This window comes from Tauraco erythrolophus, chromosome 13 (genome assembly GCF_009769465.1).
Source record: "Tauraco erythrolophus isolate bTauEry1 chromosome 13, bTauEry1.pri, whole genome shotgun sequence".
NCBI lineage: Eukaryota > Metazoa > Chordata > Aves > Musophagiformes > Musophagidae > Tauraco > Tauraco erythrolophus.
This window is the reverse complement of record NC_141477.1, coordinates 12,396,011-12,421,479: the sequence shown is the minus strand read 5'-3', so window position 1 is coordinate 12,421,479 and position 25,469 is coordinate 12,396,011.

Below are 25,469 nucleotides of genomic sequence, written 5' to 3'. Positions count from 1 at the left end.
CTGTTGAATAATGTATGTGGGAGAAAGCAAATAGAAGCAGAGGGTCTCAGCTGCCGGAACAATGGGCTGCGCACAGAGCTGAGGGGGCACATTAGTTTATCATTGCCTTGTCAATCCTCATAGGCTGGGAATCGTGGGATAGCCTGGAAAGAAGCAGCTGCTGAACGTGTGGTAAACTGACCGGGGCACTTTAGAGAGACGACTACATTTACACATCTGAAAACAAGATATTGATTTTCTCTACAAAGCTGGAGAGAAATAGTCATCCTGAAAATATATCTAGACCACGGCTTATTTGCAAAACCGTGGTGCTTTCTGGCTGTTCCGAGAGTTGGGAGCCTCCTCGTGATGGGGCTTGCAAATCTAAATATAGGCTGCATAAACTTTGCTCTTCCTCTTAGTTGATTGACTGCCTTCCTAATCCTTTTAGTGATTCATTGCAAGTAAAATGTAAATGCAAGCAATCTGGATTCGTAAACGTTAACAAAAATATTTTCCCTAGCTTAATAGATTTTTTTCAAAAGGTAAAAATATTTTTTAAGTCACATATTCCCTTTCTGTGGCCAAATTGATCTTGAAGATACACTTGTGTGATATCCCCAATATCACATGCTCTGCCCTTTCTAACGGAAGTAGAATTCACTTCTGAATGCCAGCTTTGGTGTATTTTACGTCCTCAGGCAGGAGGCTTTCTTTATAGCTTTTACAAGTGATAAAAATAGCAAAGTGAAACAATATTGAAAGTGAATAAAATAGCAAAGTGAAACATACTTGACATGAACAGAGTGAGATGATAAATGATAAAATATTTAAAGCAGAGATGAGCACACATTTCCAGGTATAGTGATTACTAGTTCAGTGAGATGCTGATGTCTTGTTCTAGGCCAGGTTATTAGGATGCTGTTATGTGGCTGTGATCAGAATTTATGGCTATTATATTAGCTCTCAGAAATACTGTTTATGGCTCGGGATCTTCTCTGCTGAGTCCATACAAGACCATGTTCACAATGTGAACCACAACATGTTGAGAAGTTCCAATTGAAATAATGTGCCTTCTCAGAAAGGAAATATTTTTCTTTATGTAGGTCTAATTGCAGATGCAGATTCCCCATAGGTGTAAGGGGTTGGTTTGATATTCTTATCTGTGCAGCTTGGATGACAATTACAGGCATGAAGACTCTTGGCTTCATGAGCTGCTTTCTTACGTTTATCTGTCAAAAACAAGGTGCCTCAGCACTTACTAGCAGGTGTAATCTGTGTAATCTACGCACCTTAGCATACAGTATGTAGGTCTTGCAAGGGCTACACTTTGTAAAATAAACAACTTTATATTTGATACTGAATATAATCAAGAGTAGTCAAAAGCCCCTCCAAAACCAGGATGAAATGAAGACATTAATTTGCCTGCGGTATTTTCAGACTATTGCAGTGTTTTCCATCTGGATACGTAAGGGAAATTAGGCTCCTCATTGCTTTCTGGTCTGGTATTGTGATGAGAGCAATAGAAGAACTAGAACTAGAATAAAAAGATTTTGCCATATCTTTTTAAAGTCAATGAAAGTATAACAACATAAGTGTGGCTTTTCCTGAATCAGGGAGTTGTATCACAAGGCATTACAAAATATAATCACTTAAAATCGAGTTTCTAAGTCTGAATCTGGAATAAATGCTCAGGTTTTCTAATGTTCAGAGAAGCCAGAACCCTCCTGTTGATTGTAATGAAAATTCAGTGATTTTGAAAGTTATTTCATTCATTCCTATTTGGACTTAAGGCTCTAGATATAGGCAACTATTGCCTTAATGGATCAAGACAGATTTTGCTCTAAAAATGTGATAAAAGTTAACCTTACCGAATAAGCGCATTCAGGAATTTTTAGGTTTCCCACAGAAAACCAGAGGCTTCTTGAAACACAGTCATTGTGTTGTGTTATTTGCTGACATCTCTGTACTCTGATTTAAACTATTATGAATAGTGTCCTTATGAATAACCACATCTGGGAAAATGTTGGGTGAGACACTTAAAATCTGCAGTTAGAGAATCCTGACTAAGTAATAAGAAGAAAAAGGCTGAATGACATCAGCCAAAGAGGAAGTTTATCACTTACTGGAACTTCACATTGTATTTGCATCAGAGATCTTTTTTTGAGCAATAAAAAGCTCAAAGTGCTCTATCTTGCATCCCTTTTGCTGTGATTTCAGTAGGAGTTTTACACGGGATGAACCAGAGGGGACCCTCTCTGTGTCATGAAATAAAGGAAGGGTATTTGTTTCTCCTCATAGCAATACATTACAATATTCCTAAAAAATTTAGTCTGATTAATAGCACAGGCAGCAAGTAGTAATGGGACAAGACAAAGTCTTGACCATAAAGATACTGTTTAAGTGTCTTTTTTTCCTGATGAAATAAATGTTGAGAATTTGTAAGCAAAGGACGCATTTGTGTAGTTGTACTGAACACTTTTAAGACTAGCCACAAACTCTAGACTCATTAAAATTCATGACCTGTAGAATGATATGATTGTCAGTTATACTCAGTTTTTATTCTGGAGGCACATACTACTGTGCCACTTGTCAATGGGGTAATCTTCTAAGCAACATGTCCCAGGTTATATGTTTCTCCTCTTAAACTAAGGGAGCAAAAACTACCCTGGAAGAGAGTATAATGAGGGAATACACCCAAATATAGGCAAAGATGCTCTCTCTACAAATACAACGAGAGTTGTAGGTCTACTAAGTAGCTGAATAATATGTATAAATTATTGGGCTGTCTTTGAACAGTCAAATTGTTAGAGTTCCGAGAAACAGGAATATCTAGGGAGCCTGATACCATTAGTTAGAGGATGTTTCTGACTTGCAGTACAGGCAAGATTGTTCCTATGTGTAAGAAATACAGAAATAAATAATGTAGAAAGAACATTTGTTGAACATAACGTACAAAAAAAGCACTGATTACAAGGGAGTGATTTCTGGATGAGATGGTGGGTCATGTAAATGCAGTATTTCTAAACAAGATATTTCTGATGGTTTAGATGTTTGACATGTGTGCATTTACAGAGCCATGACGATAAAAATAGCCCTTGGCAGTGGACATCAAAACATTGCTTTAGAAGACAAGTGTCATCGAGTAGTCATCCCTAAACCTTTCAGACACAAAGTTAACAATAGTCTGTTCTAAGCCTAATTCTATAAATATAGCGTTATGAAAATTGAATATTAATTGAGTTTGATATATTTTTTTCCTTTGTTTAATAATTGCAAATAAGATCTTTTAAATAACTTCATACTTATCAGATTGGCTTCTACCTCTCTAGCAGTAAGAGCTAGAAGCATGTGTTAATTGTTGCCAGAAATAAAGAATTCAGTGTATGTAATATTGAACATCACACATAGCACGTGATAAGTACCATGGTTCAGAAGCAGAAAAGGATAAAGAGGGAAGCAGAGACTGCTGGAGGCTGTAGTTTGAAGCAGTCCCCTGAATATGATGTTCATTTTGTATAATCCTATGGGAGTGCCTCATCCAACAGTTCTTGGGTTCTGTATTCATTAAGATGAAATCTGAAAAATACAGGAATGTGTTGCCTGTTTCTTCAGGATAAGTGCAGTTTTCACACTAAGAGAGACGGTTGTCAGAATTTCCTAATATGTCTGGGCACCATGGCTTGTGATGAGAGATCATCAAACAGATTAATATAAAGCCTTGCTGAGCTGTGGAACTTACTGTCTTTTGTCACCTCTGGCGATTCACCTCTTCCATGGGAAACTGTCATTTCTTGACACCTTCAAGAGCACTAAAGGCATTTTAAGACAACAGAAGGCCAACACAGGAGTTCGCAGTGTAAAACTCTGATCCTTAAACTCCTGTTTATCTTTGCCTTTGCAGAAGTCCACTGAGATCACAATGTGCAGGAGTCAATAAGCAGAACTGGGGCCTGACTGCAGATGGTGTGCGATGCGTGAGGGGAAATGTGAAGAAGGCTGTTTTCCCAGGAGCATGAAACTCAGTATTATTACACGGACTATAAGTAGAGTTTGCTGAACACTCTGCAGCACTGATGGGAAGGACTGCTCTACAGGCTTACTTGGATCGGGCAAGGCATTACCAGCTTTTGCCACTGGCTCCTCTGTCTGGCAAATGAAAAGTTCTGTGACTTAATGCAATCCCAGACATACCTGGGAAAAACAGTGATGAGTTACAACACTCTCAAATAACTGCATAATGACTCATAGCTACCACCTTACTCTTCTCCTAGCTGGACAAATGCTTGACTCCTCTCCTGCCCTTCCTCACTGACCAGTGCAAAAAGGCTGCTCTTCAGGGTGTCCTACCTCACTGCTGCCACAGAAGAATATCTGATGTCTCGTTTCCCCTCCGCCCACCATAAGTGAGGCGCAGATCAGAGATCTGACGCCTTATGCTCCCTCTGGGGCTGGCCCTGGCTTGCTGAGCTCCCACACCATCTCTTGCTCACAGCTGTTCCCATGCAAGAGGCTCGGCATGCCAGCGCCTTTCTCTATGACCAGTAATAGCATCTCCTGATTTTGGTTCGCATTTCTATTCTCCCAGTTTACAAAGCATAGCACAAAGTTAAACAGCACTCTGCCTCTACTTCCCAGCCCAGTAATGTGCTACTGTGCTCTGAGTCCTGCACTAGTAACAAGGACTCTATTATAAGAAGAATATCAATATTAAAGTAATTTTCTCAAGACATTCCCTTTTGTGCATGTGTGGTGTGGGGAAGAAGCAGGAAGCAATACCTGCATTTTCTTTCAGAGTAAATGTTATTTAAATTACTTATTCTGCAGAACAGCTAAATGCATTTCATGTTCCCCTAAAATTTCCTATTAAAAGATATGCTGATATGTATTATCCCATTTCAAAAGATTTTTGGAATATATGAGAAGTTGTAATATAAAATAGTTACAGTCTTGCTTTGTTTCCACTGATATTATAGAAACATTTAGATATTTTCCCAGACCAATGATCCTTCACAGAATACAGTTTTATGAAAGGCAATCTATGTGTTTTGTTTTAGAGGACAGAAATAGTGATTACTCACAGCTATCTCTGTAGTGTGAAAAATGGTTAAATTTTAACTTCAAACAGTAAAGGAATAGAGAAAAACCTGTATTGTACTCGGTCTTTCTTGCCCACAGTGTTTTGTACTGGCTGTAGTCTTTCATGTCAATTTTTTTGTATACATCTGGTACAAACTAGGTGATCTTTGAAAGTGTTGGTGAAAGTGTAAGGAATGGAGCATTTGATTTAGAATCTGAGTTGAGTGTACTTTTCTTTTAGTAAAAAGTTTGCCTCAAATTTGTTACTTCTATGTCCTTGCTGCTCTGTTAATCCAGAGAAAGAGAAAACATGACATTTATTTTTGCTCCTCCTACCCATGCTACCTGTCTTTAGCAGATAAGACTCAGTGGTTTAGTTAGTTAAACGCTTCTCTTCCAAACGGTTTATTGTGATTTATTGACTTGTTATTGTTCAGAGAAAATGTCCGAGCTAGGTGCAACGCCAAAAAGCAGTAATTTGCTACCAATTTCTGCTGGTTTTGTTGTTGTTAGTACACTGCAATTTCTTACTATTCCATTTCTTCTCACATCCATCCTTGTCAAACCTGAAGAGCTGAACCGAGCCATAAGCAGTGGCTGCCCACGAGGCCATGCACATCTGATAACACTCATGGCAGTACCCTGAGTAAATAGCATTAAGATGGGATGCAAACTAGCCAGGCCAGAAGTGCACGGAGATGTCTACTGCCAGCACTCAGAAAGTAGCTAAACTATGATGGTAGATGCTTTATAGCTGGTTGTATGTAAGGCTCCCATTTTAATGTGGCACCGTTTGGGAGTGATGTCCAGGACCAGAAGCAGGCAATTATAGCTTGCGATAGGTTGATCTGAGTTAATTTACAAGCAGATAAGCTCCACCTCAGCTGTCTTTCATGGAGAAATTTTTTCTTTCTGTTACTAGCAGTTGCAGCACGCTGGCTGAAGACACAGAACTGTCTTCTGCTCTTGAAAGAGAGTTACATCGCACAGACAGGATGAGGTGGGGAATTTGCTGGTGCTGTCCCTCTAGATTCAGGGTAGGAAATGTTTTACTTTTCCCCTGCACTGACAACAAAGATGGTGAAATGTAATTCTAGTTTAATGTCATCTAATGGAGCAGTTATCTGTATTTCTGTGGGATATGTGCAGAAGCATCTTGTTGTCACACCTGAGGGCAGGTCTTCAGACTTTATTCTCAGTAAAGCATTTCTTGAAAGTTCACCAGTTCTTTTCATCCAAGATCCGGTATCTCCAGATGCAACTGAGAAGTGACTACAGATCCTCTCTGCAGTCAGACAGGCCCACGGGGAAGCAGCTTCTTTACCTCACCAGTGGCGTGGAAATGAAAAAGATACAAAACATTTTCAGGTAAACTGTGAATACATCTGTTACATTATACAATTTTTGATAATGATTTTCCTGTATGAGTCAGGCTGAAATCAAAGGCAACTTAAGTTGAAGGTAATCAAAGGCCACTTTCTGTCAATTTTTCTCTGACACTGATGTACTACGTGCACCCAGAAATTGCACTGCATTCCTAAAACCCAGTATTGTTACACTGGCATAGTCAGGGACCAGACATGTCACTGTAAGCATTCACTACAGCTTTTCCCCTATAGAAAGGACAAAAAACTGATCTGATACATGTAAGAGATCTTTATATGGGTGCCCATACAAAGATCATACCAGCTAATCTATTTAATTAGATTACATCCCCAATTAAAATAGTGTATACTACTGACAGTTGTCCAGTGAAAATGTATTAACGTAGTTGGCATATATCTAATGTCATCTGTCTTCAGATCAAGTCCGGACATCAGTAGGGCAAGACTAAGGCATGAACATTGTCTTCTATTCTCCAAAGACCTTGAGCAGTTTTTAAGGTCTATGACTTTTCTTAGTTTAATGTTATAATGAAAGGTGACTTTTTAACCTCCACAGCATTAGGAAACCTGGACCCTTCCTGGCAAATACAGATCTATGGAGATTTCATCTGGATGCTTAGTGGTCCTTAGACTTGGTCATCCCTGGCTTCAGACAGCATTAATCTGGTGCTGATTCTCCGCAAAGAATACTAGTACTAACTGCAGAAGAGCAGGACATTCAAGACAGCTCTTTCATATTTTTTTTTCTGCACAGTCCAGGGACTGCACAACCATTTCAGATGTCCTCAGAGAGATCCAGCATCCTGCCTTTACTCCTCCACATTGGATCTGCTCTGCTATGCACTGCAGTATGGTCAATGTGCGAAGCCCAGTCATTAATTGAACCTATAGGGATCTGCTCTGACCTAGAAGAGTATTTAATGTATCTTAATTTTTTCTGGTCAAAAAGTATAGTCTAATATGGAAGTATAAGAGGAAAGCTAAAGGCAAAAGGAATTTGTACATTGATAAGGCAAAGGAAATCCCATAAATACAAATGTTTCATCTTGCTTGTTTCATTGATTCCTAAACTATGGAAAGAGAATTCCTAGCCATTTTATAGAGATTACTTCCTATTTCTCCAGTTAACCTTCAGCTTGACTAAAACGCTAAAATTTTCAATTTAATCTAAGAAATATATACAAAGTGAAACTATTAAATAAATAGAAAAACAGAGTTTAAAGCTAATTTTGGAAAACTCCTCCTATGTAAGCTCATCTTATGAAGGATCTCCGAGCAGAAGTGCAAGTCTTTATCTCTAGTTTCTTTACATTTTTTAAACTCACAGCCTAAAGCATATTTTCTTTTCCCAACACTGCTAGAAGTCAAGATGCATCTTTAATTGGTTTAATGGAGCCACAAGGCATTACATTAGACAGCTTTTTCCTAGTTCACAGAGGTCATATTGACATGTAACTTGTGGTATTTCCTTGTTTTCAAGATAAGATAAAACAAAGGGGAAGTGTTCAGTTCCAGGTGAGTGGGAGAGGGCACAAGAAATGGGAAGAAGATAAGAGTGTTTGATGCAGGTGGGAATTTATCATGCAGTGTCTTTTTGCACTCAGGCTGCAATTGCGTAGGAGTCTGCCTGCTTAGAGCATCTCAGTCGCCCTATTCCTAGTTTAAGAATGCAAGCAAATAAGCGAGTGATACAGTGCAGTAATGAACAGTTGGATCAGTCAATGCCTTCTTTCAAATATCATTAACACTATAGCAGGTTTTACTAATACAGATGACATGGTGCTGGATTAACTTCCAGTCACCTCTCATGTTAGAATAGCAGAATTAATGCAAGTAAAAGCTACTAGTGGCTGGTTTTCAATCCCATCCTCACAGCAGAGCCAAATAAATTCTGCAGTAGTAAAATTTTGATTAAATTTTAATAACTGAATGCAACTTATTTTCAGCAAATAGATTTATAAATCTTGTCTCTTCAGTGAAGTCTCATATGCTTCTGGTCTCTTCTACACCAGTGCACACAGCATCCTTGACTAGCAGTGATAGGCAATAGTCCATCAGTATTTACTACAGTCCTAGCTGAGTGCAGCTAATCAATAGTGCAAGGTTTGTAAGATTCCCTTGTTCCACTTTCCCCCTTCCCACTGTGAACAATTGTTCTTGAGCCTTTTGTGCAGCTTATGTAGAGGTGAAAATGTTCTGTCAGTCTTTTTCTCAGGATTTTTTAGCCAATTCATGGCTGTAAGGGACAAACTGGAGTTCATGGTCAATAGCATGCACACTAAAGATGGTTCTTAGAGTGGTTTCTAGTGGCTAGCTATCTTGAATGTGAGCATTATTCTTTCTTCCAGACTTAGGGTCTAATCTTCAGGTAGTGTCATGGATTTGAAGGTCAACAGGGATGACTGTGGTCATCTAACAACTTCCTGAATAACCTAAGCAGTGGGACTCCCCTGTGAATTGTTGCTGCAAGGTCAGTACTTGTGCTTCAACTAGAATATCATCTTTACAGAACCATCATGCACAGTAAAGAAGAAAACTACTCATTCCCTATGCTTATTCTGTTTTTCTGGCAGCTCAACTTAGGAGTGAAGTTTGAACTTTGCATTTAGTGTGCATGTATCAAGTTTCAAAATCCAACTGCTGCATCTTCTGCCTAAAATACAGCAGCATCCGCTGACAGATTTCTCTTCATTTTGTACTGTGTAGGTACTATGATCGAGTTAGATGTTCTTTTTCGAAGGAGCTAAATAGACTGAGCTCTTGGAGTCTTTCACCACAAAGCATGTTTTCCTGCCTTTTATTCATTCATGTGCCTCTTCTCTGGATTGTTGGGTTCTCCGGTATCATTTTTTGAATTGTAAATGCCAGAACTGTGCACAGATTTCAGGAACAGTAGTACCAATACCAGGTAAAATGGTAATATAGCCTACTGCTCCTTGAGATTCTGCTGTTTCTATACCCAAGATTACACTGGTCCCCTTGGTTACTGTACTGTGAAGGAGACTAATTTTCATCTATGACCCCACAGATTTTTTTCAAAGTTGTTGGCCCCTGGGTAGATTCCTCAGCCTGTTATTGTGGCCTGCTTCATTTCCAGGTTTGTGATTTTATATCTGGCTCTACTGAAATGTGTATTTGCTTATTGTGCATAATTTACCAATCCATCTGGCTTACTTTGTATTATTGGTCTAGTCCTCTTTAGTTAACATTGTCCCAGTCTGTATTCTTTATCAGTGATGTTTTTATATTTGTTTTTTTTCCCCAAGTCATTGATAGAAATGTTAAGCAGCAGAGAACAGACCCTTAGGGACTGCACTCAAAACAGCTGTTAAAAACAATTTCTGTTTATAATTACATGTGGAAATCTATTATTTAACCAGCTTTTAATCCATTTAATGTACATAATTTTAGTTTTTTATGGGTCTGGTTTATTAATCAAGATGTCACCTATAAAACATCACAGACATACGAACACTTTGCATCTACTACTGGCACACAAACGTTTCATTTTGAGTTAGTCTGACAGCAGAAGTTGTAGATAAACCAGTGCTGATTAGCTTTGAGTGTAGTTGGTGTTGTGTTGACTCTCCTGGGGAGATGACTCCTAGCAAGAGAGAGGTTCAACCTCCCAAAGTTCACAGAAAGGTCCAAAGTGGGAGATGGATGGTGTTCATGGCTCATGATGAGCTCTCAGACAAAGTACAGCTCCTCTTGCTGCTGCATTATTTCTTACTTGTTTGTTTGGACACTGCATGGTTTAGTATTTCCACATATAGCTAATGAAATTCTCAAAATAATATCATTACAACCTGTTCCATTTTCTTTATTGATGGATTATTTTTAAATAGGTAAAATAGCTAAAATGAAGATTGTGCAGATAAACAGTGTGATTTTTTTGAGATCTAATCATCATATAATGCAAGAAAATAATATAACTTTATGATATGGTAATAGCTAATGTTGAAATGTGTTACTGTGTACTGGTAAAACACCTGTATTACTTTAATGCAGCACAATTATTTTTGTGTTGTTAGAATATATCTAAATAGATATCTGGACTAGCTTTTGTTAAAAAAGCAGAAAACTGTGATGAATAATATCATGTGTATATTGCTTTATGTGTCTTTTTTCCTGCATAAAATAAATAGTAAATTACTTTCAAAATCTCATGAAAAACATTTCTCCTCAAAAAACATATCTCAGAGCATCTCTGTCTTATCACTGAGTTTAAATAAAAGACAGAAATAACCATAGGTGGCAGTTAGTATGCCCTCCCCCCGATTTTTCATCATCCAATTAATATTTTACTAAAATATCTCATTTAGGCAAAAAAAACCCATGACGACTTGTAAATTGTTACTCTGTGAGCTGTCTACTCTTGTTTCAATTATAGTACCTTAATATTTGCAGATACATTGCTAATAGTTCTTCAATGTAGCGATGCAATGTATGACCTGTATACATGACATTGCAAAGGCTGGAAAGGCTGGATAAATGATACAAATAAATGATCTGTCCTATTTGTTCCATGTGAATCTTTAGCAAAATATTCTAGATTTATTAAAATTAAGTATTTTAGTGAAAACAATTTTTATGAGGGTTATTGAGCCACTGTCTAGTACATTAATACCAAGTCAAAAACTCTCCAGTGTATTCTTCAGAACTTTTACTAAATCAGTTCTCTTTCTGAAAAGCCACGTTGCTTCTTTACACCTTTAAATCAATGGTCACCCTCTATAATATCACTGTGATGGAAGCATGCTAGTGGAATCTGACTCTGAGCATCAAGGGTTAAAGCTTTTTGAAAAGTGCATTGTTTTAAGTTTCCCAGAGGGTGAGTCATCTTGCAGTGCATTGCATCGAGGTGCATCAGTCATGTAGCTTTATGTCTTCGAGTCATAAAGTCACCTAATCAGATGTGACTGACACTATTTGACATGACAAGTCACCCAGGAAGTGCAAGAAAACAAAAAACCATGTTTTTCTGAAAATTCCAGTTAAAGCTGCTGTCTTTTCCCATGTTTTGTTTTACATTGCACTGAGGAACATATGTTTTATAATGGGTAGGAGGAGGGAAAATATATGAAAAAATTTTCTGGTGTAGAAAAAATACAAGCTTTTGTTATCTGGGCAAAATAAAACTTACACAAAAAGTGTTTCTGCAGTCTTTTCACAGTGGAAGCCTTCAGGAACATTATTTCTCTTTGGGTATGAGAAGTTGAAGAGTCACAAACTCGTCACACAAAGCATAAGTATTTTTGTAACATAGGGACAAACACACATGCACACATGTGCATGAAGGCTTTTGGCAGGATCCACGAAAGAAATTAGACACCTGTGTAACTTTATATAACAGCACGTCATATATGCTGAAGATTTCTTCCACTTGAAAGTACTCATACAGGACAGTTCTGCCACAAGAACACTGAAAAATACAAACCCAGGAGTTTCAAAGACCTAAGGAAAAAGGCTCCTCTTACAGTAGAGTTGTTTTTACTTCTGGCTCATGCTCAGAATATGATACATAACATTTTCACAGGGCTTCTAAAGTTATTCTCAGGGTGAAATGCAGCCTTCTTCCACTACTTCTTTGCCTGAGCATCTATGCACACAGACTGTTGCACAAAAATTACTGTAAATCCTTGTACACGTGCTTATACTAAGTGCACTTTTCAGTTCTCCTGAGGTGCTGCATGATTGGAAATGTCCAACAAATTTGTGTTGGGTACAACACAAGAGTTCAGCTACAGCTTGTTTTTGCAATGATGTTCTCTTTTTTTATGATATTTGATAGCTTTATTTAAAAACTGATTTATAAGAGTTAAGTAATTTTGACATGATGACAGTCCAGTAAGATAATGCTTGAAAGGAGTCTATAAGAATTCAAACACCATAAGATATAATAGTAAAAATAATCTGAAGAGTTTAGGCAGGTTGGCTCTTGATTATTTTAATGCTCATGGTAGTCAATAATAAAAAGTTGAAGAGTCATACAGTAGAAGTTTTCATATCCTAAGAAAACTATCCCATAATTAAGTGCTCAGGTTCCAGTATCTGTTTTTCTATTTAGCCATCTTACACCTTTTAGCCTTTTCCCAACACCTCATTCTTTCTCTTTCTTTGTTGGCGTTAAACAGGCAACAGCTTATAGGCAGGAAAATGTAAAGTTATAATGTATGGATACAAAGGTATAAAGTTCAGGTTTGTACAGCCAGGCAATGAGAAGTCAACATTCAAAAAATCAAGTTATTTGGGTTTTTTTTTGCTGTGTAAGTGTGGATTAAGGAGCTTAATTGTAAGTTACTGCTTTGTGCCATGCAACAGTAAGATTTATGCTCTGATAAAGCAGCTTCTCAAGAAGCAGGAAACTGAGCCTAGCTGAGTTGCCAGCTTTCAAGAACCTGGCTTTCATTTTGCTTCTGCAGTATTTATCCCCTAAGTCTCCTGTCAAGCATAGGAATAGAAGCAGCTGTTTAAAATTAGCAGAATACACATGTTAACGAGTAACGGCACATCCACTAGCACAAGCATGGGAATATACTAGAAAATAACCAAGTCTTTTAAGTCTGCTTTAGTAGCACTGGAAGTTGTTGATGTCTGAGAACTTCAGGTTCTAGATGTTAGATGTTTTTCGGGCAAGACTTTTCCGCTGCCTGCACATAGGCACATTTTCTAGCTCCGTGTCTGGCATGGAAGTAACCTGCCAGGTGGGCAAATAGGGAATGAGCAAAGTTGGCAGCTGCCTGCTTTGCCAATGTATTGGCTCCAAACATCCCTGTTTTTTAACAGGCATTAGCACAGAGCATTCTGCTTTAGAGGAGTTTCTGGGATGTGGACTTTATTCCCATATAGAATGAAACACTGGAAACCTCCAGCTTCCCATACATAGGAGTTTTTGTATTCAGCTAAGCGTAGGTGAGTGATGTGAGTCTGTGACATGCACTACTTGTGATGAGGAGGCCTGGGGTGATATGGCTTGGCCCAGATAGGGCCAGTGCTCCTTAGTGTCAGGATATTTTTGCTTTCACTGAGAGAGAGGAGAACATCACCTCTTCTTTCCCCTTGCACTGCCCCGTCTGTGTTTGGACAGCCCCGCATCCGTACCCGCTGCCGGATGCTCCTTCCCAGCTCGTGGGACACCTTGTCCTTGGAAAGCCCCTTGCAGCCTCATCTCCCCCCAGGGACTGGAAACCCGAGACTGTGAGCCTGCAGCTCCCAACGGGAAGAATATCACATTAGCCTGGAATGATAACCTGGCCAGTCGTGTTTCCCTTGGGGTCTCTTACAAGATATTATTTCAAACCTGCGATTGCCTTCTCAGAGCCTCAGTATTGAGTGTCAGCAACATCCCGTCTGACCCTCTGTGTTTCCATACATCCTCAAAGAAAGTTAGTCACCACTCTGATCTTTCTTTTCTCCTTTTCTCTTTCCCCTGGCCCCTCTTTTACCCTCACAGCAGCTCTGTGTCCAGATGAATCTGTGCATTCTTGGGCTAAATTTGTTATTGCTTGCATTCCACAAACCCCGCTCCTCTAAAAACAAGGATTATTGCAGGTTGTTAAATATAAATGCATTACACTTCCCAGTCGATTATAAAGTGTCAGTTTTGCATGTTTAAAAACTCCTTCCTGGAGCTTTCCAAGTCCATTTAAACAGAAACATACAAATAAAGTACTCTCAGGTGGAAGTAAAAGAGATGTTTGAAGAGCACAGTTGAAACTCGTTTGTGAGAATGAATCTGTTTTCCTTTTATTTAAATCACATAGAGATTAAGACTTTATTTTAGGCAAGTCCTTGACTACTCCTAAGAAGCACTGTGGTATCGAAAGGAGTCTTTCCAAAGTGCTATGGTTACATTGCCTATTACTCTGACAAGAAGTGGCAGAAAATAATAAGGCTAAGCTTCATGCTGCTCTTCTAGTTTCCTAAAAATACTGTTTTTCATGTGTGATATAGTGATTACTATCTGGATGAACAAAGCTATCTTGCAGAAGTACTTCTGAATTGTTGAATCCCAGCTTAATAGATTGAAGTAGCAACCTTAATTATTCTGAAAAGTATGCAAATGGAATTATTTTTATTCTCAAAAAAGTAATAGACCTTTCTGAATTAATTTGTATATGTCTCTATTTTCAGAGTGGATTGTTTAATTCCTATTTACAAGTGTTTGGCTTTTGTTACTGCAGTTTGCTGTAAGTTCCCACCCCCCTTTTTTTTCTTTCTCCTATTAGAAAGTTATGCTGCAACCTATTTGTTTAAACAGCGATGTTTCCTCTCAATAAATCATCAGATGAGCCATTGGCTTAATAATCTTTACTTAAAAACAAAAATATCCACATGGGTGCACAGCATTTGGCTAATTAATTTCTGATAATTTGCAATGTTAACAGCCAGCTGCCAGGGGCTTGTGTGACTGTTAATCTGTGGAAGAAACCATAGCGAAATGATTGGAGATCTGCTCCTGCTGGTTACCAGATAAATTCTTCTTATGACAATGTCGCTAGGTTAATTAATTCAATTAATGACTCCCAGTGCAATGTTTTTCTTTGTCTTTTTCATTTGCCACAGGCTGCTGAACAGGTACTGCTATGGATGTATTCTGAAGTTATGTCACAGATAAGGAATAATGTACCATTTTCCTGTTCAGTTCTGAAGTGTCTTAATTTTTTAATGAAGTTTGGTAGCTGTTAATTCCATTAGAAATTAGTTTCTCTTCTGTGGTTTTTTTTTTGTTTGTTTGTGTTTTTTTTTTTAATGTAAGAAATCAAATATCTATCACTTTATTATTTTCAGAAACAGTCATTATTTTAGAAAGAAACTCGGTGTTGAGTTTTGCTCCTCAGATGCCATGAACTGGATGTTTGCTTTCGTCCTTGAAAAGAGGAACTGCCAAGCAGGTGTATCTAGCTTATCATCCTAGCTCCAATAATAGAAAGTGCTATCTGTTTCAAAGTTCAAGCAGAAAAATGCATCTTACATCTAGCTGATATTTTTTATTAAGGAAGAAGTGAAAGGAAAAATACTTCCAAAAGGGACATGTGAAAAAGATCTTAGAGACACCCTGTGAGACTGTCAAAAGTCCTGCATCTTGAATGCCATCTCATTTTTCTGAGTAGAACTAGGAGAATTTGGAGACAGTGCTTTAAAAAGCATAGCCATCGCTTTTTAGATTAGCTCATATAAAAATGTAAATAAAGCACAGAGCAAATAGTGAAGTGGGAATTCAAGTCTATTTTTCCTCTTGATCCTCAGCGAAGGAGCAAACCAGGGGTAGAGCATCATGACACTCATCCAGATTATGCTCTCTGTTGATCTGGTTTTGCCCCACAACCCCTTGGGCTTCCTGCAGATCACTCTGGTTTGACATTATACATTGATTCATGTACTGAGGTCATTCTATGGCCCTCTGTATTCACTCCACTGTGTTTCCCATTCATAGTTTTAATTTAATTCCTTCTCTTGAATATAAGAAGAAAACATGCCTGAATGTGAATTCCAGGTTTGGATTTGAACTGAAGCAAGCTGTAAATCCAAATTCCATCAACATGGAAGTCCTGCCCTGGTAGCTGTTCTGGGTTAGCCCCCACTTGATATGTGAGTAAATCAGATTTAGAATAATTTTAATCATCTGGATGACTGATTTTATCTCAGTGAAGACTCTAAAAGGCTTCCAGTGAAAACTGAATCTTGCCCTGAAGCATAGCAGCAACCTAATAACCTGGAGGAAAAATGTAATGAGGAACAACTCGAGCTATTACCAGGAGATTCATTCTGGCTATTAGCATCACTCAAAAAGCTGAGGAACAGGTGACAGCTGATGTTACCAGTGCAGTAAAGGTGTGCATATGGAAAGTTGCCTCCCTCTAAAGCATCAGTGGGAGCTGCGTGCTCCATTTGCTCTGCACAGGAATATCGGGCATTTTTGATGGTGCTTTCAAAGACTGTCAACTGACTTCCCGGCAGTGCTCTCTCCTGTGCCACCTTAGCCCTGCTGAATGGTGGATGCAATGATCAGCCTCCTCTTTGCAGGTGAGCCGAGGTTAAGGTCCTCACAGTGTGGTTTGTGAGACATCTGCTGTTCCTAAAGCAGATGCACACACTTGAACAGCCAGTTCAGGGAGGGAAGGGACGACTCCGCAAGTCCACCGCTGAGCTCTGCGCTGTGCTGCGCCTTAACAAAGCCTGCCATGAAGTTTATGGCATCTTTTGACACTTGTTATCTAATGAAAAGACTATTATCTCCCTAAGGGAGAAACCATCATGTGCTTTTCTTTAAGTTCAAGCCAAACATATACTTTTTAAATAGAAACACTCTGGTTTTTCATGTCGAGGTCCTTTAGCGTAAGCAGCTGCCCAGGCAAGCCATACGCAAGAAGCATAATTTGAGCTGTCATTTCCCTGCAGTAAATGCTCTCCTTTGTCTCTAGGAGCGCAGCGATAGAAATCAGGATATGTAAATTTGGGCAATGGATCTTAATTATGAGCAGCAGGTGTCTGTGAAAGAGTGCTCAGGTGAGGGGGGGTAGTACAGCTACTGTGGCTTGCTTGTTGTTGGTGTACAAAGGAGGGCTACAAAGCTCCAATTAATTATCCACATTAAAGAACTCAGTGACCCAAGTGAAAGGAGAGTGCCTTGTCTGCTGCTCCAGTTTAGTCTTCTCAGCAGACAGTGGTTTAAAAACCAGTTATGCAGCTCAGCCTCTGAAGAGCACCAACAGTCAACAGTAAGGATTAAATAAGCATGACAAACCCTGAGAAATCAGTTTGTGGGAGTATAGATTATGATGAATAATCCTGTTCAAGAAATTAATTGTCTGACGAACATTTCCTTAAGATGTCTTGACCAGAGGAGCATGTTCCCAGTGTGTTTGTAAATGTGTCCATCTTTGAGGAGACAGCACTGTTTACCTTTTATTGATTTAAAACCAGGTCGTTATTATACTTTTTTTTTTTTGCCAGCACACCACTAGTCACACTGAAAACATTAAGGTCCAGTGAGCTGGGGGACATAATTCGTGCCTAATGTAACATGTAGATTACTGCTGGACTGCAGTGTCTTGTGTCTGGTCAGGTGCAGGTAAGGGAAGACAGACAGGAATGGTGCCTCCAGACCAGGTGCAGTCCACACTTTCTTCAGTCTGACCCCTAATATAAGTGGGCAATTCAATTTCTATGCCTACTCAACCATGGCTTTTCTACCAGTGGTGTCAATATCATACCATTTATTGAAAAATGAAGTATTATTGATATTTTTTGCTGGAGATATAGGTCTGCTTTGTAAGCAAATGCATAAAGGTGAAGTTATACATCGTGGTTTTAGCTGATTAAAGGTCTTACTGCTATGTGAAAGAGTAGGTTTCTGCCTCTGGTTATGTGACACTGCCCTTGTGCTGGCTCTGACACACATGAGGCTCTGTATTGAGTTCAACTTGCTGACCAACAGAAAGATAGCCCCCCAAAAATAGCAGATGGTTGAGATCTTCCTTCCTCATCCCTTGGACCATCCTTTTTTTCCCCACCAGAGATATCATAGTTCTCTTTTAAGTAGGGCAATTTAAGTAGTAATAGACAGGAGCTCCCAACGTGGACAGTAGGGACCAGTCTGTCACTTGAACATTATACTTTAATCAAGTATTTTTTCCCATGCAACTTGCTTCCTATTCCATGCACTGATGGACTGACACCTTGGGCCATTCCTGGGATAACCCAATTTTGTTATATAATAACTCCTGACTTGGAGCAGGTCACTGTTTGCAGCCCTTCGATCAGTCATCTTCCCAGCCATTTTTTTTTCCTTCTCTTTGCCCCCTCCAACTGTGGCAGTATCTAAGCAGACATATGGGCCCTCATTATGCATTGTCCTACACCTTGTGTGGCCGCTGAGGTTGGTGCAAAGTGGGTGTTAAACGGTATCATTCTTATGTGGCAGTGTTTACCACCCCCTTGGTAAATGATTACGTGAGGTCCAGAGAAATAAACTGTCAGCCCCAATACACCACAGTGCAGTTTTCCTACAAATTTGGAGCGCTGCAGTTTGAAGAAACCAAAGCCTTTCCTCCTTTGAAAAACAAAGTCAAAACTGAAAGAAACAAAATCTAACCGCAATCTGTGAAGGGATGGCATTTGACCAAGTTATAGCAGAATAACTTAATGGGTGACCTCACATGTCAAACAGTATATATAGACAAATAATTATTAAACAAAACCACTTTGCTTCTCAAGCTCTACTGTTTCTTGCAAAGCGATAGTCTCTGATTTGTTTTTCAGTAGAAAACTTGGGGATATGGGTGCAAGTTTAAATCCTGTCCATTTGTAAATCTTTCCACAACCAGGAATAGTTCTGAGTAAGAACTGAAGCATCTCTACTTGTTTAGGGAAAATCTTGTTGCACAATGCAGGACAAACCAGTTAAGTCACTTTAAAGAGAATAAATGAATGAAGGTTTCAAGGTAGGATCAGCTGTTTATTTACATCCATTGTCTCCTTGTTTCCCACACAAATATATTCTGTGTTTAAAATTTATAAAGCTGGGCAAGCCCTTCTCACGCTGTTCTCAGTAAAATATTGCTCGCTGCATCTCTCTGAGGGGCTACTGACAAATAGGCTCTTGTTGTCTAACTTTCTCTCTGCTGAGGTTAATGATTAAGTGGTTCAGAAGGTTAATTCCTGGAGATAGTGTTGTCTTTGGCTTCAACAGATGTTGGTAGTGCTTTAATGTGGTTATCAAACTCTGCTGCCCTTCATTCTTTGCTCTGTGCAGTCCTGGGTATTGTTCACTAATGCATTCCAGGCCCACTCTATGGAGATCCAGCAGAGCTGAACATACCACCGCATTACCACTGCAGAGCATTGGCTTTCCTGAGGTCACACTGGGTAATGCCAATACATAGCACATAAACTGATAACGACAGTCTTGATCTTTAAAAGATCTGTAAATATTTGTATATGCATAAAGATACAGAATACCTTTTGAGGCTCTAGCTGAACGATCTGTAAAGCCACTCTCAGTCTTTATACTGTCCAATCTCTCAATAGCCCCTATAGAGCAGTGCCCCATTGTGTAAACCCTTCCCCTCCTCCCCTCAGCCCTCATATCTTGTTAGATGATATGAATCTCAAGGGTGTCTGAAGTAATCTGTTGTGTAATCAGTACCTCTAACAGCCTGTTAAAACACCGGGGGTTGGACCAATATTGACAGCGCTTGAAGCTCTGTCATTATAGGAGCTGCTGGATACGCACAGCAGTCCCTTATTCCCGCATCCGCTGTGCCATAACCATCCATCAGTATCTTGCGTTAGGTGGTACGAAGAGCAGTGTCAGGAGAGCATTTACCAGGCAGCCTTGCAAACACCTCCTGCCCTCTCCGTACACACTGCTCTAGACCTGCTAGCAGGAAAGCTGTTGGAGTTAAAAGCATCTAACTTCACTCTTTGTGGATATGAAAATCTCATAATTTTAATTATTGTATTGACTTTCTTATGATGTGTTTTTTAGCATCACTAGCTCACAAATTGTATCCACATTCAATACAGTATAAAGCACTGTTTTAATTTGGGAAAGAATTGCTGTTAACTTGTAGGAGTTCACTGGCTTATGAAGTCAGGACATTTTCCAAGAACCTTGTGTTTCTATGATGTGCAGATTTTTTTAAAAGCAATTCACAGTTGCAAAGAGAAGCTAGGTCCTGTGACCAAAATATATGTTTTTATTTTAAATAGTATGATGCAAAAAAGAATATAAACTTTATAATTTCTATAAGCAGTCCTTGAAATAATTAATTTTAAGCCAGCCTCATGGTGGGATTCATTATAATTGAATGTCAATACTGACAATGCCTTAAGTGAAACATCATCTTGGACTTTACCTCTTCATTATTATTTGTGAAACTGTAAATGGAGAGAAACTGTTGTTTTCCTTTTCTTTCATTATGAGTTGAGATTAAACTTGAAGCTGATGATACCTGTGTCCCTACCCAGCAATGCTGTGTGAGAAGCTCTGCTCTTGGGATATTGTGTGCTCCTGACTCCCCAATGGCCACCGATGCTGAGTGGCACCATGCCCTGTTTTTAGGTTCCCTGGTGCAGTCTGTAGTTTTAAACCTGCTGGAAAATGGTGGTGTCATTTCATATGATCACAGGCAATGTGTTATGGCCACAACCTTTACCACAAATGCAATACCTGGGTTTAACTGGTCCTCATCCTGACAGATTTCAAACATAATTCTGCCCAGAGGCTGTTCTGGATAAGGCTCTTATTCAGTGCTTCAGCTGGCTGTGCCATGGAGCAGAAAGGAGTGAAAACTCCAAAGGCCAGAAAAAGACAAAGAACAAATCACAGTACTGAGGTGCTTCTCTGGGGATGGCGTGCTAGGTCCTTGCATCTTGTGATTCTTCACAAGCAGTTAATTTGGTTTTGTGTCAGATCCCATTTCAGCTGAAGCAGCCTTTGCTCTCCCTTATTTTTACCCATGATATCTCTTTAAAAAACAATTTGTACCTCAATTCAGTTGTAATCTGCAGGAAGTTATTTTAATCTCCTTGTATAAAGCTTTTTCTTTTTTTTTTTTTTTTTTTAAATTTCTTTGCACTGGATTTAGGTTGGATCCCACTTTCTTAAAGAGAACTAGGCATGGTTATATCTGCTGAGGTTGCAGGGGTGTCCTTTGTGGTGGTATCAGTCCCTTCCTGCAGCCAGCAAACAGCCCTCCCCAGCTGGGTCCTGGGCTCACCTTTGCCTTTTTTTGCAGCTGCATCACTTCAGTCCATCTTTGTTGGCCTGTGATTGATTAGCAGCTCCCTCCCACCCCGTCTTTCCCTTTCTCTGTCACTTCCAACTGATGAACTTGCCATCTCTGCTTTTGCTCCTTACTGAAGGCTCATTATATTTGCTGTCAGTGCTAAGAAAGACACAGCTCAGACTGAAAGGCCTGATGTGCAGAGAGCTGGAGGGCATTCACAGCTCCGAGGAGTTTCCAGTCTCAGGCATGAGCTGGTGTGGGCACAAAGCTGCAAGGATGTCTGGATAAGTTGGTCAGTGGGGCTTCATTGGGCAAAGTCTTTCCAGCATGCACCTCCTCTTCACCCTGCTGAAGCTAGAGGTGTGATTCCTGTAGATTTCCACGACAACAGAGTTAAAAACTTTCTTTCCCTGTTGACAGTTTACAGTCAACCAATAATCTCATTTAGGCTACAGCTCTCTATGCTACTTGTATATGTATTCAAACCAGGCACTTGTATGTATACACTTGATTTTATATGAAATGTCTAGTGATTTTATCAAATCCTGGTTGAATATCCCCCAAATATTCCTCTACAGAGCCACACGTACCAAAACATGAGATAGCTAGAGGGATGGCATTAGCAAACGCGTGTACTGAAGGATGTGAAAACAGTAGTTCCTACCAGAGAGCGGGTGGGCTCCGTGCTTGCTTTTCTGCTGCATGTACAGCAGAGTGGGCACAGGGGGACCGGCACTGCGGGGGCTTCAGGGCAGCACTGCTTGAGCAAAGATTAGGAAGAGGAAAGGGGATGGACAACAGGTAAAATCGGAAAATAGTACAGTTTTTATGCACTTTAAGAAATATCTAACACCGGGAGAGAAATACAGTTCAGCCAGACAGAGGTGACTGCGGCACAATAAAGAGTACAGTTGTGTTTCAAACTTACAGAAAATTGCTGTGCCACAGAATCTAGTCACCTCCAAACTGTCCCTACCTATTTGCATGGGTCTGTTCTCATTGGTAATTATTGGAAGTTATTCTGATACTGTCCGAGGAGTGTTTGAGCATAAGTAGGAATATGCTGCAGTGAACGGATTTTAACTTCTCTGGGGCGGTATTTCTTCTGGTGAGCTGTTGTGCACTTACATGTGTGCATTGCACCAGGGTGTTAACTAACAGTGCCAGATCTCTGCGTGTAATGGCAGGGACTCCAGGGGCTGGGAATGGATTGATTTGCATGGGTGTGAATTTCTAATTGCCAGTAGTATTCCTGTGATGTATCTGTTGTAACCGATGTTTGACACGTCTGCAAGCAGATGAAGGCCACGGTAAGTGTGGTTTCCTCTGAGGATGCCTGGCTTTCCACTGATGCTTCAGGAGGTGAGTGCTCTGCAGAGATTCAGCAGTGATTCTTGTAGAAAAGCAACCCCTGGCTCCTGCTGCTGATTTCCACCTCTTCTCTGGCTGTGGTGTTTGTAAGCCACACTATGAGACTGGCTGAAAAGTAGCCCAGCAAAAATGAAAAAAAAATTATCGTCTTTCAGCCGGATAAATTTCATATCTTGATTCCTCACAGAACTGCACAGGTGCCTGTGCTGTCATGGCATAGGCACATACATGAAGGGGAACAAGTAACCCAGGACAGAGAGAGGATATGGCTGTTAGCACTGGTCGGAATGCACAGCAAGCCCTGGCCCAGATGCCTTTTACGATGTTGGTGCTGAGCAGAGCTTGTTCTGAATTAGAATTTATGCTAAAAAAATGTCATCCTAGCTGGACATAGAAAGTCCATGTTCAGCAGTTTCCCACAGTGAGGGAGAAATACAGTTTAGAAAGAAGCAATTTTGTTTTGAAATCTTCCAAAGAAAATTGAGCCCAGACCTCCACCTCACAGGGATGGGGGACGTGACTACTTAGATAGAGCTGCAGGACCAAGGCCAGACCTCTTGCACCACAAGAGCCTGGAAAACCTGGAAGGAGAGTTAATTAACCATCTAGCACAGAGAAATGATCTTGGTGCTGAAAAAAAAATCTACTAAATAAAGGGAGCTGGTCAAGAGGAATTAGGGAATTAGGCTTGTCAGTGAAGCAAAACAGGCAGCTCTGCAGTGGAAAAGCATTGAGTTCTGAGAGAGGCACAAGGAGGAAAACACTTTCTCAAGGTCCTTGTTAAGAGGCACTGGAGTTTGGCGAAGTTTCTCTAGGAGGTGGGACACACCACCAATGTCCTGCTGGGTGCCAGAGACGATAGCAAGCAGTGACAATGAGTTAAGGGCTTGCCATAGATGAAAGAAGAAATTCAAGTCATATTCTTAAAGAATTGTACAAAAGTCAGTGAAAAGGAGAAAGGTGAAGTACAGTAAAGCAATTTAGGGGAGTTTCAGAATGTAGAAAAATAATTTCTCTTTAGTTATAATGGAGCAGAAAGTCTGAAAGATGAAGTTTTTCATGACTGTCAAGGAAGGAGAAAAAGTCCAGACTCCTTAATTGTTTCCTTGATTGCAGGTGTGAATTTTCAAAGTCACCTAAGATAGTGGGATATACAGATTACATTAAGATTAAAAAACAACTAAATACTTACTGACATCATCGGGTCTCTTTGGAAAGCCTCACTGGCTGCAGAATATGTGTTGTATCTGTACTTGCCTATAATGAGCTTTCTGCCAATGCATGTGTCACTTGCACAGACCAATATTTGAGGCTGCTGTTATGAACATCTGTCCCAGATGTGCATAGGTAGCAGTTGGGCAGCTGAACTGTATGTGTAGAAAAGTCAGTCTGTGTGAGATGAGCACAAACAAAACATCGATTTGAAAAATGTGGAATTATTGCCCGCTGCAGAAGATGGGAGCCCTCAGGTCCTGTGCAGGTCCTTTTCAGATCACTGTTCCTTGCAGTATCCAAGAGCGAGACCAGAGTGATGGGCCCCATTATTTCAATGCCTGCTGCTCTCTAGAGGATGAAAATATTTGTGGTGCAAGAACATGTCATAGATCCTCTTTTCTTTGTCCATGTTCCTGGGCACAGTATTTTTGCACTTTGAAACAATGAAAGTTCACAACAGAAATGCTCAATTAACTGTTAAACACTCTCATCAATTCAGGGATCATTTCCAAATCTGATGGATGAGTTCAAAATACTCAATTCATTCTAACCATCAGGCGGAAAAACAGTCGAACTCCTGAGGAGAAAAGAGCAGATAAATGCTGAAATGAACTTGCATATCTTTAAGAGGTATGATGCACTGGAGACATTGAGTTATGAACATGAAAACTTCTCAAGGGTGTACCGTAAGCGGAATAATAATGGGCAATGTCTCAAGCTAAGTATTTTCTTTCTCTGACTTCATTTTGATGCAAGTTTGAAAGGCATGGGATTTGTGTCTGTGTACACATGGAGAGAGTCTCATACCATGCACAATTCAATTATTTCCCATAATAGTAAATAAAAAAGGAAAATGCTATTAAAAAGTTTAAAAGTATGCAAATATTAAAGTCCAAGAGGAAAAACTGAAAGAGGACTTAATGAATTCTTGGCTAAGCAAGCAATTTTTAGAACTCTCAAAAATTAGGCCATTTTAAAGTTAGTTTATTTGGATACTTAGGATATAGTTTGGATTTTTCATCAGTCTGTTTCTCACAGATGCATCCAATGGATTCATGCTACAGAAACTTTTGAGAGAGTTTTCAAACAATGCAATCTGTAAGCCACTGGAGAGTGAGTGGAAACAAATGCAATTTCCTGCTTTAAAACACTATGATTCTGTTTTGTATCAGTAGGGGTCTTAAATTCACAGATTCTATATTTTATTAAAAGTAAGTTATGTAACTTGGAAAAACATTGTGGATTATATCTTACTGAATCCCAGTAGTTTCCTGTAATTCTGCATTATGTGTTAACAGACTCAATTATACTTCCAGTAGATTTTTAAACTCTGGTTCTGTTGGCTTCCATTCAAAACTGCATTTTGAATATGATGAACTATGAATTATTTAAAAAAAACCAAACAAAGCCAACAGTAGTGCACTGATAGCAATGGAACAGTCTTATTGCCTGATAGTATCCATACTGTTACTTTTCAGAATATCCAGACTTTCCATAGCTGAACTGTTTCCATTGTTATGGAGTGATGTGATGCACGGCATAAGTGATCTACTGAAGATAGAACAGAGGTCAGTATGTTTGCTTAAACCATCATTTTGATAGTAATAATTTTAATACAAAAATGTACCACAGTTGCTGAACGGATTCCCATGAAGACAGTGTCCATACTGTACTTGGAATTATATAGAAAAGGTCAGGAATT